The sequence below is a fragment of the Equus asinus genome, chromosome 15 (assembly GCF_041296235.1).
Source record: "Equus asinus isolate D_3611 breed Donkey chromosome 15, EquAss-T2T_v2, whole genome shotgun sequence".
Taxonomy (NCBI): Eukaryota; Metazoa; Chordata; class Mammalia; order Perissodactyla; family Equidae; genus Equus; species Equus asinus.
Window position 1 is genome coordinate 4,990,253 of NC_091804.1, and position 16,140 is coordinate 5,006,392.

At 42.0% G+C, this 16,140-nt stretch overlaps 1 protein-coding gene across 8 annotated transcripts in view; it reads left to right on the plus strand.

Moving 5' to 3' along the window:
* The window catches only part of RALGAPA2 (Ral GTPase activating protein catalytic subunit alpha 2), a 319,858-nt gene that overhangs the window by 240,761 nt on the left and 62,957 nt on the right, over nucleotides 1-16,140 (plus strand). The gene's annotated exons all lie outside the window — the stretch shown is intronic.

Here is a 16,140-nt window from a genome sequence, read left to right on the forward strand (position 1 = left end):
AGTTTATTTTCATAATCTAGTCACGTAAGTTTGTGCTGAGAAGCTGTGACTATCGAAAGATGCTCATATCTACTTGGGTATTTTTCCCCAAGTTCAGTCTCTTCCTTCATCCATCCCTGTTAGTCACAGTCTGTTGTGGGTATAAGGTGGGATGCTGAGGAAAATGTGACAGGGTCACTCAGACTGCCTACCAGAAACCGACAGCAAGTGAAATGACTCTCGTAAGTCAAAGAACGTAGCAGGTGCCACCAGAGAAATACAAACAGTGTTCTCGGAGGTGAGGGGAGGGAGAAATTGCATGTGGTGGGGAGGACAGGGAAAGTTGCATTTGAACTCGTAAGAGTGGCTAGAAATTCTTTTGTAATTTTCCCAAATCATTAATATCTCCTTCTCTAATTCCTGATGTTATCTCTAAAAACAGAAGACATTTCACTCTGTTTAATTTTTTCCCAAACATTAGCTGGCATGCTGTAATCTTTAAATCCAGGCGTGATTTCTGATTATAAGAAAAGAAGTTAAGGTGACTTCATAAAATTTCTGCAAAAGACATCTGACTACCTAATAAAACTTTAGAATCTCTTTGTTTCTAATTGGTATTGCTAATGATTATAAACATACTGTGCTTGACCTCTCTATACTTCTCCCAACCTAACCATAGTGATGTGTTACTGGGGGGTGGAGGTAATGAGTGGGTGAGAAATATCGTGTGTGGATAGATACAGTTCATGAAAAATACCTTTCATTAAAATCCTGGTCACTTCATTGAGTGATATTCTGTCTTTAGATTGAAAAAAAAAATACATATGCCATGTGGCAACTTGGAATTATCATAGAAATTAGTAGTAGAAAAGAGCTATTAGGTCCCATCTGGTCCCTCCCCGGGGGCCAGGCAGCATTATTACCTTCAGCGTGCTCCCTCGTGCTTTGTCCAAGCTTGTGGTGCGTGTTTTGGAGATGGCATTCTTTGCAGTGATTTCCACAGCACTCTAGACTTAATCTCAGGGCTGGTGTCGATTCAGCCTTCAGCATGGAGTTTTTATTTCACATGCTGTTAAAAAGAGGTTCTTGGCAGAAATGAGAAAGAACTAGTTAGCGATTGGCTTGTCAGTTTGCATGTCATCTAGGATGAGCTGGACACTCATCAGTCAAGTATGTTGGACCAAGGCAAGAAAAATCATTTGCAAACAAGAAAATTCTGTTTTATATAAGTCCATTGTGATTTTTGTCACGTCACCTTCTCCACTTATCGAACTTCTCATTACGAAACACATGCTTTCTTATTTTGTTGAACACTGCTTTCTCAAATAAGAATTAATATGGCATCAGAATAATCAGGTTTAGGAAAAACAATGGTTTTAAAAGTTCAGAGGATTGGATTCAGTATCACTTTAAAAACTTTTTAAGCAATCATATTGGACTAATGTGGATGCCAGCTAGAGCTACTGATGCTAAGCGGTTAGTAAATGCTGTATTCTAAAATAATTTATAAAATAGCCAGGTTGACATCTTGGAAGATAACTTAGAATAGAAATTAGGAAAGAAAAAATAACAAAACCTATTATGTTCATCATTATCAAAACTTAAAATATTCTTCTTTTGTCTTATACCTTGAGAAGATTTAATTGATACTATTCAGATAAATTAAAACAAAAAACAAAGGTCCAGCCCCTTGGCCACGTGGTTAAGTTCGCACACTCTGCTGCAGTGGCCCAGGGTTTCGCTGGTTCAGATCCCGGGCGCAGACATGGCACCGCTCATCAAGCCATGCTGAGGCGGCATCCCACATGCCACAACTAGAAGGACCCGTATCTAAAAAATATACAACTATGTACCAGGGGGCTTTGGGGAGAAAAAGGTAACATAAAATCTTTAAAAAAAAAAAATACTAAATTTTTTATACAGATGTAATCAATGGGGAAAACTTTGCAAGCATTAACTACTCTATTCTTTAATTTCTGCCTGCAAAAGGGCTAATAGATCAGAAACCAAAGGTATAATAAGATGAAAAGTGGAAAAACTAAGAAAAAAGAGAGTTTTAATAATTACTAATTTAGGGGCTGGCTCCGTGGCCGAGTGGTTAAGTTCGTGCGCTCCGCTGCGGCGGCCCAGGGTTTGGATCCCGGGTACGGACGTGGCACTGCTGGTCAGGCCACATTGAGGCGGCATCCCACATCCCACAACTAGAAGGACCTGCAACTAAGATATACAACTATGTACGGGGGTTTGGGAAGATAAAGCAGAGAAGATTGGCGGCAGTTGTTAGCTGAGGTGCCAATCTTTAAAAAAAAAAAAAAACTGATAAAAAAATATTAATTAAAAAAATTTTTAAATACATGTGTATTTAACCATGAATTGCTCCCTTAACATTTCTTAAAACATCCTGGTCCTCACATACTTTGGCAAAAGTCTAAACTAGTTTGTGTCAAAGCTGATATCTGGAACTCGCTGCTTCATTGAGATAAGTCTTAGATTTGAACTTTGAAAAACACTGAATAATCTAACACATCCTGATCATGAGCGTCTCCTTCCATTTATTCATTTACCAAACCAACAGTCAGTGTGGACGTACAATCTGCCAAGCCCAGTGCTAGGGGTTTGAGATACACAGGGAACAAAGCAGACGAGGTTCTTGCCCCATGCTTCGTAGAGAAGACAAACAACTAGATAGAGGGGGGTCATACCACGTCAGGAAAGACCTCTGTGCAGAGATAGCTTGTAGGCTGAGATTGGAGGAATGAGAGAGAAGCCGTGCCCAGGGAGCAGAGGCAGTATGCCAGGCAGAGAACACAATAGCAAGTACAAGGACTCAGAGTGTTTTCAAGTGTTGAAATTGGGTTTTTTAGGATTTTATGCATCGTCAAGTTCATCAGAGTACCTGTGACAGACACAAGTGCGAGCTTCCAGCAGAGATGGTTTGCTGGGTGATACCCGAGGAAGCCTGGCTTCCCTAATCCTTTCACCTCATGGCCCACCTTGAGAGTTCTGGTACAGCATCAAGGCTGCCTGTTGCCAGGACAACAGGTGGGAAGGGAGTCTGGGGACCACCACCCCAAGCCCTTGCAAGCCCCTACAAGCGCTGGAAAGATCAGTAATACTTTGGCTACACCTGAAACCAGGGCCTACTGTATAACCTGTGGGTCCCAGTGTGAAATGGAAATGTGGAGACCCTTGTTCAAAAAGCAGGAAAAAGTGCCTCCAAAGATGCTAAAATATAAAGCTTTTTCCATTCTTCTGCGGCTTTTCTCTTGACTTGTCATGGTGTTTTTTATTTGCTATTTAATGTCATTTTAAGTAAGGAAATATTAAAAATTAAACTTAGTAGTATTAATTTTATCATTCTTCTTTATGTTGTGCGATGCCAGTTTAACATGCAAATATAAAAGCATTTAACTCATATGTGGAATCAGCAAAGTTACACAGCTCATAGTCATAACTCATATGTGGGTATATTTTGTTCTTACCAGAACAGTGGAAACACTGAACAAAACTAACTTACCTATTTTTATTTTACTCTTCACATATTGTACCAACATTCTACCTTCAGTTTACTGATGTAGGTAAGGAAGGACTGACAAGAAAAGGAACCGTGGGTCACCTGTTTTTTCCTTCCCTTCTATATCATCCTTTTCAGAGTAAGTTGTTGGCTAATACAGGGAAGTAACACAACTAGGGATATGTAGGATTCCTTGGTTATTCATATTTCCTGGGACACCATTGATTTCCTTCTGCCTTAAAGCAAGTTCTGGTTCAGAAGGAGTGTGATAGTTAACATCCCGCTTACTCAATCATAGAGGTAACACACTTCTCGTGTGTTCTCTGGGTCTCTCTGAACTCCCAGGCATTGTGGGTCCACTGGTATTCCGTGCTTGTGGGACATTGCTAAGACTGTGTGTGAATGGGGCAGGTGGCAAGGAACCAGGAGACCACATACTGTATGTATCTCCTCTGCCCATGTGCATGCTCCATTGTCTCACCAGACTTCAAGTGCAAAACACAAGATCAAAGATAAATTATTAAGAATTTCAAGATGGCAGCAGCAGAGCATTAAAGCAAGCAGGCCCCGTTATAAGCACAGGGCCCTGTGTAACTGCTCAGTTCACACACCCGTGAAGTTCTACCTGAAACTCATCCCGAAACCCCCCAGTATGAATTGCGGAACTCTGTTTTTGGGTATTTAGTAGATTTGATTCCCTTCCTAAAGCCGTACAGTGTATCCCTTGGCAAAACTTTATTGGCTTATGAACCAAGACCCTTTAAGAAATGAAGCAGCTTGTGTGCATGGCCCTAGACGACACAGTTCATTTAAGAGACCAAAAATCTGAGAAAGAATTACCATTACCTGTTTCCCTGAGATATTAGGTATAGCAGTGGGTGCTGACAAAGAAAGGGAAATTTCTTTATCAACACAGACCATTTTATAAGGGCAATCCTATATACCCATTTTATTTCTAATATTTAGATTACAATTGTTAAGTACAACATTCCCAAACTGCTCATTTCACCCAAATGTCACTCACTTTCTAGATATCAGAATGACTATTCTATGAACCAAGGAACATATTGTTTAGTTCAGACCTTCTAGAAATCCTTTAGAGAGGGAGCACTTGCTTTTCTGTATTGACCATAAATAGCCAAGCATTGAACCTGATGACAGAGGAAAGAGCCAGTGGAATTGCTTTGCAGTACTTATTCTCCCATCCCCTCCCCAGCTAATGATTGATGCTTCACTTCCTTAAAGTAGTGTCAACTGGGATTCAGTTTTATATATTTAACTAAATGTAGAAATGGGGGCAGTTCCATATCAAGTTTGTTCAGTAATATTCAAGAAATGCAACATTTCTTATTAGGTTGAGGACTAGGGGCATTGTTGGAATGAATTTGCGTTTTTTAGGATCTTTTTGAACAGCTTAGAATCAATATCAAAGGATTTCTTTTTTGGGGTACCCTTGGCTAAATGATCAAGCAGTTGGAACTGAGTGGTGAAGGAACATGGCAGACTGAAAATACCGTTGTCTTCCATGATCAAAAAAAAGGGAGCACAGTAGGAATGTGCTTGGAAAGCACCCTCAGTAGCATTTCAGCTTAGCCCCTTTATCCCTCCTGGGTTTTCTGGGAACTTCCTCAGCGGGCTAAATCGAATCTGTCAAGTGGAGCCTTCGTCCTGTGGCCACTGCTCTTCTGAGTGATGAGGGCCCACTCACCTGCCATCTGCTTTCTCTGTCCCTCGTGGGCAATAGAAGGGCCTTCCTGTGCCTAGAGTGTTGTAAATGAGAAGCTTGCCACATGTTATGTTTATAGTTCCCAAGCCAACTGAAGATTCCAAAATCAAACCCTGGTCAGCTGATAAAAGTTTCCAAAACCATTTCAGCTAGGGCTTTCATTCTCCTCCTCAGATAACTTGTTTTTAGGGAAAAAACTGCCACACAATATGCAGTGTGCCCATTAGAAGGAGTTCACCCCAAATCAAACAGATGGTAGCTTTTTAAAATAAACGTCCACTTCAATAGAACAGTAGTCTCAGTGGCATTTGCCATCTCTCCTCTCTGGAACTATCAGCATTTAATGGACAGAACTGGGCTGTCTAAGAGAAGGTAATTTTGCACCTCATTCTTTCACTAGTGAAATTTAGTTTCATTTTCAATTAGCAGATGTATTTGATAATACTGGAGCTTCTCTCTTAGACTCATGACTTCTTAATGTCATTGCTAAGTTTTCCTCAATTTACACAGTTTTGAAAATGACCCCTCTCTCTAAAGCTGTAACAATCCTGTTTCTTTCCTCTCTAGTGTGATCTTTGGTTCTTTTTCTTGGGAAGAACTTTAATTTCCTCCGTTTGTCTCCATACACTTAAAGTGTATGAAAAGTAGTCAGATGGTACCATGTGGTTTATTTTGCCATGTAGAACTAGTTATGCATCTGTCAACATTTGCAGTCCCTGCCATGTGCCAGGCACTGTCCTAGCCATTAGGAATAGAAATATGAATAAGATATTCTAGTGAGGGGACAATATTTGCTCATGGACTGAGCTTTGACAGAGCACATCACATTGAGAACCACAGATGCTTCCATATGGCAGAGTATGAGAGACAACACACACATAGCCAGGGTGAATGGAGGTGATGAAGGCATTTAAGGGGCACCAGAGGGAGTTCTGAGAGATAGTGAGGGCCAGACCTAAGGCAGTGGCAGCGGGATGGACTGGATACCTACGTAAAGTGGGTAGACTAATTCAATGTGGGACCTGCAAGATTTGCTGGGGTGCGAAGAGTGATGAGAAGATCAAGGGCAGAACTCTCTGGAGCATCACATTTGAAGAGTAGGTTTGGGAAGAGGAGGTAGAGATAGAGAGGCAGAGGAAAGGAGAGAATAGTTTCACAGAAAAGTGAGAAGGAGAGAAAAGAAGGGTTACCGTCAGCAGAGTGGTCAAGCAAGACACATCCTCCTGGCGGGGGGGTCTCAGTCACAGCTGATTCTAGCAGTCTCAGTCTTCACCTGGAGAATCAGGTGTATGAGGACCTAGAACTGAAGTACTTCAAGGAAAGAGGCAAAAACATATCAGATAACAGCAGCTCCGAAAAGAAGTAAAACACTCCGGGGTGGGAGCCTGACTGCCTGAGAATGGAAAATGCACGGGAGAGGGCTGGATTTAGGAGCAGCAGCCAGAATGGAGTCATACTCCACATGGGAGGGCATGCACAGTGCTTTCTAATCCACATTTCTAAACAAGCCCAAAGGAAAAATATAGTTATAATAGGAATTTACACAGCTCAGTATTAGCTTCAAGGTACATTCTACTAAAGGCAACAAGCATGCGATAAATTCTTGGCTGGCAAACAATCTCATCTCTCAGAAGACAGAGGAAGCAAACGAGGGGAACTATGGTTTTGGATCCATTCCTTAGCAATTTTAAAAGATTAGATTTGTGACTTTGAATGTTGCAGAAAGTAATGAGTTTGTACTAGAGTTTGTATAAGAATGGGAGAAAATGCAAGTAGACCTGTACCCTGACACTTGGGAAACATTTCGAAAAGTAGAGTTCAGAGAAAGAAATGGCATATCCCCATGGGTGCATTGAGGCTGTAAAAGGGAATAAGAAATGAGAGATTTTTTATTATAAAATTAAAACTATTTGTCTGAGAAAGAAAAAGGGGAGGCATGGAAGCCAGTGTAGGTGTCGAGTGTGGACTGATGAGTTCATATTTGAAATACATGCATCAAGGGCTGGCCAGATGGCACACGGGTTAAATTTGTGTGCTCCACTTCGGCAGCTTGGGGTTCGCGGGTTCAGCTCCTGGGCATGGAGCTACACGCTGCTTACCAAGCCATGCTGAGGCAGCATCCCACATACAAAAAAAGTAGAGGAAGTTTGGCACAGATGTTAGCTCAGGGTCAATCTTCCTCACCAATAAAAAACATAATAAAATAAAATAAGTGCATCAAGATTAAAAGAGGAACTCCACCCCGTGCTGGTAGAAGGTCGTCACTGTTAACCCACATCCCAGTTGTCCGCCCTCTTCTTCGTATGGGAGGGGACAGAAAAGTGTCTTAGAAGATGAATTAAAACTCAAATCACTGCGAACACTATAAGAAAAAGAAGAATTGGCCCTTGAAGGTAAGGTCTAGCCTTCAAGGCCACATGTGTCAAGTTGTAGAACAAATTTACAACAGTGGTCTCAGAACCACAAGAACTATATCTTTAGAAATCATGTATAATAAAAGATGCACCCAGAGCTGAAGACAAGAAAATATTTTCCTTGTTTTCAAATACGATTAAGGATGAATTTTGGAATGTCGTGTGCAACCCTTGTAAAATTGTTAGGCTAGGTTATTAAACAGCTTGTGAGCCGTCAGAAAAGAATGAGCTCACAAAGAATAAAATACCGCAAACACACTCATTGTGTTTTTTAGATAAAATTACTATTTTCAGAGATTAGAGAAAGCTTATAAATGTACATTCTAATTCCAGTAAAACACAAGATAAAGTATGATAATCATCTGGCAGATAGGAGAGAGAAATATGGGCCCATGGGAGCTGGGTGACTTCACTGTGGCCACACCGAAAATGCATTGATTCATAGACCACCAGTCAACTGGGCCTCTCTGTCTCTAGCGCAGTGTGTGTACCACAGCTTGGGTCAACCCCTCTTCCATTCGTGATCTTTTTTATAAGCAACTTTCACAAAGGTCTAGAACACATGTTTATCAAAACACCATTAAAAGAAAGCTAAGAGGGTTAACTAATTTGACATAAAGCAAAATCAGAAGTTAGGATTCTCTTAACAGATGAGACTTTGAGGCCCAAACCAACAAGATGAGCTTTAGGAGGTAGACTGTAATGCCAGGCGCTTGGGTTAGATGCTCAGCTATGTAAGTACAAGGTGAGGGTGCTATGGCATGACAGCAGTCACTGAAAAACGTTGCTTGAGCACAGATTTGAGATGAGAGATGAGGGTGATGCAGCAGCCAACTGCACTAGTGTCCTTGGACCACAGCACGAGGACCGTGAGGTCTGGGTCACAGGAACAAGGCGTCATCTCCATGCTCCTACAGCCTCAGGTTGCACTAGAAGTGTTGTGTGCTGCTCTGGGGGCTACACTATAAGAAAGACCTCGGCCAACCTGGAGCAAGTCCAGAGAAATCGTGACCCTTGCTCCTTAGGTGTCAGGGAGCCGTTAAAACCGAGAAGTTGTTGTTTCAGGAGCCCAGGGGTTTTAAAGAGGAGATGGGCGACAGAACTGGCACCAGTGAACAGAGGCAACCAGGAAGCAGCTTTTAGCTCAATGTCAAAGCAAACATTCACACTCCAGAGCCGACAAACCCGCTGCCTGCAGGCCAAGTCCAGCCCCCAGACGGGCTTTGTTTGAACTGCAGCTGGCCTCCACCATTACTCATAAAAGTTCAGTTTGTCAGCCACTTTGAAAAATTGGGAGAGTTTGCGTTTTAAGAAATCTAGATTTCTAGGTCCAGCCCCATGGCCAAGTGGTTAAAGCTCTGCATGCTCCAGTTCTGCAGGTCGGGATCCTGGGTGCGGACCTACTCCACTCATCAGCCATGCTGTGGAGGCCTCCCACATACAAAAAACAGAGGAAGGCTGGCACAAATGTTGGCTCAGGGCTCATCTTCCTCAAGCAAAGGGAAAGAAAAAGACGAAGATTGGCAGTGGATGTTAGCTCAGGGCAAATCTTCCTCATCCAAAAAAATAAAAAATCTAGATTTCTGACTTCTCTTGAAGAATCAGAACCTCTGACCCCGCTGAGCCTCCTTCCCTGCTGGCAGCAGCCAGCCTCCTTACAGGCCTTGTGCTCTCCTGTTCACCACAGCCCACCTCATCCACGTGTCTCCCCAGCACTGAGACTTAACGCCAGGCACTACCATCAGTGAGGCACCCCTGGGTGATCTCCCTCTGAGGATTGGTGAGTGAGTTAGTAGGTCAAGCAGGTCAAACAGTGCCTGGCCCTGGTGAGAACCCAGTAAGTGTTCCCGAGTTTATCCTTATCACATTACCAGCCCGCCCCGGTAAGTGTCAGAGTTTTAAACCTCTGTTATAAAAACTGGAACCACCCAACTGGAGTCAGGTCTCGGGAAGTATTTACTTTTTACCATCACAGATGTTAAGATAAAGACTGGAGACTGCTCTTCCCTCAGTGACTTGTAGAAAGTTCTCCTGACTGGTTGGCTCCCTAAGGCCAGAGCTGCCCTCTACCCTGGGTGCATGGAAATGAGGCCTGTGAGAAGCACACAGTGGTGGAGGGAAAATCTTCGAAGAGGGAGAAGAGGAAATCATTTTGCTATTTTTGCTGTGAAGTGACATATAACTGTTAGACAAAAGACCATGCCTTCAGGAAAAGTTATTGTAAGTCTAACAGTCTGTGCAAAAGCTAGGCCTACACTGTGCTTAGGGAAATTCAGTATCAGCCCCAGCTTTCCTCTCTTCCCACTGTTACATCCGTGGTTGTGGGGTCGTCCCTCTCATGGCTAGTCCTTCACAGGGGGTGTGCTCCTTCCCATGGGGGCCTTTGGTATGATGACCGCCACCTCAGGGATTCCCCCCTTGGCTACTCTGCTGCCCCCCCTCCAAGCCCTCTCCTTGGGTCTCTCCTGTGACAGATCCCTCAGCCTTCTGCAGCCATCTTGCCCTCTGAGACGCTCCTTGCCAGACTGGGCCTGCCTCTATCCTCCTCTGTCTCCTAATTAGACTACGAGTTGCCCAAGGGGGACCTTGTTTCCATTCTGTTGATATCCCTCCCACATATACTTCCTAGAACATTATGAATATTGTGTGCGTGTGTATACAGGGAGAAAGGAAGGGAGGGAGAAAGTAATTTGGTAAAAAACGTTTTGGAAAACAGAATTAGAAGACAAAAGCAAATCATATTTGTATATGTATATATAGCTACATTTTTAACTCCTTTTTATTCCATTTTTGAAAGTTTAGTTTATAGCTGGATCCCCATCACTTAGAACAGCACCTGGCACATAGCAGGTACTCAATAAATAGTTCTTAGTGAGCTGTATTGGCAAAAATACATAGTAGTATTCAAGGGAAAAATGTTAGAATTTTTACTGAAAAATTGTATTTTGTTTGTATTTTTCTTTGTATTAAACAATATAGTGTTTTGTGCATATTACTTTTCTAGCACATTCTAAATAATAATCCTTCCATCACCACCCGAAAAAGTTCTCAAAGGACATTTATGTGGAAATTCTGACAATGAGAATGGTGGCTTTATATTTGATTTTGAAATTAATGGACTCTTATTGAGAGCCTTGAAACGTAAATGAAGGCTATTCAGTAATCCCATTTTCTTAAAGTGATACATTTATTTAGTTAGTTTTTGAGAGAGATATGGAATTAAACAGTGTTAAAATCAGAAAGCTTACAGACTAGAAAGAAGTGAGAAGGAAAGATAATGTTGCCTTAAAGCCATGGTCCCCCTGGAGGGGGCTGACCCTCCGGTCCGGGATAAGAAAGAAGTGTCTGGAAAGGCCTTAAATAATGTTAGTGTCAGAGTCTATTTCTAAATCCTAGGGACGTAGAAGTAGGGTGTTTTTTTTAAATTCTTAATTGTATGTAAATTTTATACACGTAAATAAAACGCCTGCAATGCCTAAGGGAAGCTCTCCGCATGTCTGAGACCTGGAGCAGGCTGGGCCTGGGCTGCGCATGCAAATACTGACAGCTGAAGTCACTTGTTGGAAAGTCTGCAAACTCTGGTTACAGCTGCATTTGTCAGTAGCTTTAAGGGAAGTGTAATCAGCCAGAGAGATTAATTTGCATCTCAATTAGAAAAGAGTCCGGAGGAAGCACTAGGGTCTGGTGCGGGAAGGTTGTGGAAGAAATCTCACCAAGCACAAAAGCCTTCGTTGCTCCGTCCTCCAGCTGAGTGGAGGACAATGTCTGAGGTTTCGTTTCCATAGGGACCAGAAGCCTGCTGGGCACCAGAAGAATCTTGGGTTTGCCCCGTAATCATTTGGTCATGATGACACACATTCCACTCTTGTTCCCAAATACATTTTGCTATTAAAAAGCTGTTAGAAAAGTGGAAGTGGTCATCATGTCAAAAGCATGCAAGACGGTATTTGCTGACCCTCCTTACCTTTTTTCATAGTGCTGCTAGGATTTCCAGGCATTTTAACATTTATTAATGTCTGAATATTCAAAGAGCAAAAGGTCATTCCATAAATGACAATATTTCTTTAGCATTCAGTTGGTTACTTTGGGAATGACACAGCTTCAAAGGGAGCCATTATTCCTGATTCTCCCACATTCTTCAGCAGTAGGCAAACAAGATTAAGAATTAAAAAACACAGGCGAGGAAGAAACATAGAATCCTCTGACTGTGGAGAGTGGAAAAAATTCTGGCCATTACAGGCCTTTTTATAATCCTAACAAAACTTAAAGAGGTGTCCCGAACCTTAACTTTAAAAAGCACAAAGTAGTATTAATTTTACGTTTTTCCTTCACATATTATCTTGTGGTCATTTTCACACACTTTTATATTTATACCAGACAAACCCTTTGTTTTTAGAGAAGGTCTTAATATTCTCAATGTTCTGCGCATGAGCCTACTGAAAGCTGAAACTGTCTGAACCGTTGACCCACGCCAAATTACTGTATTAGAACCACGAGGGCTCAGTGTTGGCATTTTTGGAGGAAGACTTTTATTTCTGGTTTATTTAGTTCTCTCTCAAATAGTTAATTCATTGGCTCCAGCTTCAAAGTAAGAAAACAAACAAGAGTGAGAAAAAACGGATCCTTCATTGCAAACTGTTGAACACAAACAGCATTCTCTTTTTAAAAAATCAGGGTTTTAAATTCATCTTCCCATTCTGAAAAAGGGGAAGGAACAAGTTTCCTAAGGACAGTCTCTTCCAGTGCCCACAGACTGAAATGACACATTGCAGCGAGACATCAGAACCTCTTAATCCAACATTAATCAAATTTCAGTTTACTAATTATCGCTCCCATTTCGAAAGGAACATAATGCCATAAACAGCATCCGCTGAATGTTTAGTAGACTCTGGGATTATAAGCAATATATTTGAAAGTGAGACTTTCTGTTATTCAAATCTCCGAAAAGGATAATACATGCCTTATTATAATAAGAGATTGTGCAAAGCCAAAGAAGGACAAAGCAGGCAAGTCCAAATGGTGATCCCTTCTGTGCCCGTCTGCCTTAGTGTACGCAGCGAGCTCCCAGCAGGTTTCAGCGCTAGAGTAATTTGCAACACGCTCAAGTAGATTTTTTAATCAAAGCAGAATACTTTTTTGGTAATCTGTGGGTGAGTACAACCCAAATGCCATCAGGTTAGCCTTGAAAGGGTGTTCTTTATAGTTTACTACTGTGGAATTTTACCAAACTCTGAAATGAGTACTTTGATGTTGTGCTTCAGATGTATTGCTGGGGTTCTGTGCCTTGAAAGCATTTGACTTTATGCCCTGGTACTTGATGGAGACCATGGGGCCCGGGTCGGGGGAAGATGGACGCTCTGAGGATCAGTTCTAATGCCTACCCTGCCTCTCCCCTCCCAACCCCCCACAATCAGGTGTCCAGGGTGCAAGCGACTAGGGAGTCACTTGAATGTTTATATTGTATTTTGCACATGCCTTTAACATAGCCAACGTGAGAATAGGCAGCTGCTTTAGTTTCCAATAGGAGTGGCGTGTTTCCAAAATCCCATAATATTTTAAACAGATACCTCCCTGGATATTGCTCATTATTAATTACAGACCCACATCTAGAATTATATATGTCCAAATGCTCTTCTTGTCACTTTCATTAGAATCACAAAAGTGAAACAATACAATACTTAGTAGCTTATGATATTTATCTTTCTTCAGCTTATTTCTTCTAATGCTTCATTTCAGTCTTCAATCTTCTTAATTTGGTCGTAGGATGTAAAAGGTACAGAATATGTGTCCCTCTGCCGTGTCCACTCATTTAAACTCTGCAGCACAAAGTTTTGGTTCTTAATCCGTCAATGATCAATGAAGGGGCTGCCTCCCAGAAACTTGGGGTCTGCTCCTCATGGAACAAACCAGCCCTTAAGATGCCAAGTCCCTTTGGTTCTCTCTTCATTTGCCTATGAAGTGGGATATAAGTATACCAGCGCATCCCGGCCTTGAGGCAGATGTGAGCCTGGAAGAGCAGGCTCATACCTCCACAAAGGGCACACAGGCTCGCTAGCTGATGGGGTTCTCAGTTTATAAGCAGAGTTCCAGAATTCCCTCAGGGCCTACTTTTCAAAGGCAAATTAGTATGTTTGCAACTTGATCCCTGGGCAACTTTTGACAGTTGTTCTAAGAATAATAAAACAGATGGACAGAATAGATTTTGGGGTATCCATCCAAACTGCCATCCTTAGTGGAATTTAAAGAAGGCATAGAGTTGAGGGAAAGAACTGCTGCTACTTACCATTGTGTTCTCTGCCTTTACCATCCGAGAACCATAACTTTGTCCCAGGAGATGAAAATTGTCATCACTTTATATTCTCCTGATGAGAGTTCAGTGTGGCTGGGAGAAAATAAGTAGGATGTGTGTTTTCTTCACATATTTAAAATTAAATGAATTCAACTTAGTTAAATTTACACACCCAAGAAACCAATTTTAATATGAATATGAGGAAGAAATGTAAATTAGTTTTAAGTTTAAGGAGTATTTTCATAGGATTTTAACCCCTTTAAATAAAGGAGAGCCTCTTTAGAAGGTCAGAAATACTGTCTACTCATTGATTTGGGAAAACAGAATTTATTCCTTTCTAACAGGATAAACATTCTCTGCATATAACAACATATATGCACATCAGAAGTCTACGTCAGAAAACAGCATTTAAATTATCTGAATGAAGACAATAGATTACTTCTATATTTATGAGCTATAATTTCCTCAAACAAGTGCCGGTATATTTGTGCATTAAACTCTTCACATACACTACTCCCTGTTTTGTAGAATTTCCGACTTCTCTCAGTATTGGTTTTAGCTCAGATCCGATCAGGATGGGTTGTGCTTTCCTTTTAGTTTACTGTCTCCATCTGAGATAGATTTCCACCCTCTTTAATCATTCCCTTCCTCTGGATTCATTTGCCCAGTTATCACCTTTAGACCATAAAGATTAAGTAAGGTAGCAGATCAGCTGTGCTTCTGGAGCTGCAGAGCTGCTCGAGTGGCTGCTGAAAGACAGGTACTGGGGCCCCCAGTTGTGCTAGGTTTGTTGTGTAGACCAGTGGTTAAGTTCCACTGGTGATAACTCAGTAGGGTAGGAAACTTTTTTTTCTGAGAAGACGTATGAAAGCAATTGAAACCTTTTTCTAGATCTCGCATTGGGCGGTATCATTGATACCCTGACAGGGGACCCTCCTGGTCCAGTCTCGATTCTCACTGAAAGGCGCTCAGAGACATCCTCTTCCCTCCTAAGCAGCAGTTTTCCTACAAGTGTCAGGTCAATTGTAAGGTGGATCTTTTTGTTGTAGTGCTAAAATTAGCAAGCAACGTGTGATAGCTGGCCTCAGAGAGACCCTGGGTTTCAATTTACCTTTAAATAGTAACTAGCTCTTTGGCTTTTAACAAGTGTCTTTACCTCTATCAGTTTCCTTATCAGTAAAATGAGGAAAATAATCCCTCACAGATTATTGTAAGGATTTATGGAATGAATATGTATAAACTTAATTACTCCATGAAACCTAACCCAAATCCAGCTGCTTCTTACTGCCCCATTTCCCCACCCTGGTCTGGGCACCCTCCTTGCTCCCTGGGCTAGAGTGGCAGCCTCTCCCTAGTCTCTTCTCTCCCTAGAAAACTCTTGGCAGCCAATCCTTCTAAAATGGAAATCAGCATGTCGTAGCTCAAAACCCTCCAATTACTTCCCATTCTCACCCACCGAAAAGTCCAGAATCTGGGCCAGCCCAGTGGTGTAGTGGTTAAGTTCGCACACTCTGCTTCAGCGACCTGGGGTTCATGGGTTTGTATCCCAGGTGTGGACCCAGCACTGCTTATCAAGCCATACTGTGGCAGCGTCCCACATACAAAATAGAGGAAGATTGGCACAGATGTTAGCTCAGCGACAATCTTCCTCAAGCAAAAAGAGGAAGATTGGCAACAGATGTTAGCTTAGGACCACTCTTCTTCACCGAAAAGAAAGAAAGAAAGAAAGAAAGAAAGAAAGAAAAATCCATAATCCTTATAAGGACTCACAAATGTATTCCAGCCTCAGGAACTGCACATTGTGCTAGGAATCCCCTCCTCCCCCTTGCCTCCTCCACCCCGTGCCAATATCTAGATAGCTTACCCCTTCCCTTCCCTTTGGTCTCTGCTCAGAAGTCACTCATCAGAAAGCTTTCTAAAATAGCAAGCACTCTGGGCAGTCTCACCCGTATTCTCCTTAGCACTTATCATTTATTTAATGTCTCTTTCTCCCTCTAGTATGTAGACTGCATGAGAGTAGGAATTTGTTTAGTTTACTGCTGTATCTCTAACACCTAGAGCCCAGGGCAAGACCTCATAGGAGCATGCTCTCCCTAAGAATAGATTGAGAATGGTGCATGAACAAACTGATGGATGCTCATAAAGTGTAGAGGAGGGCCTGGCACCCTGCATGTTCTCTATAACCTGAAGTAGCTGCACCACACCCCCAGCACAGGAG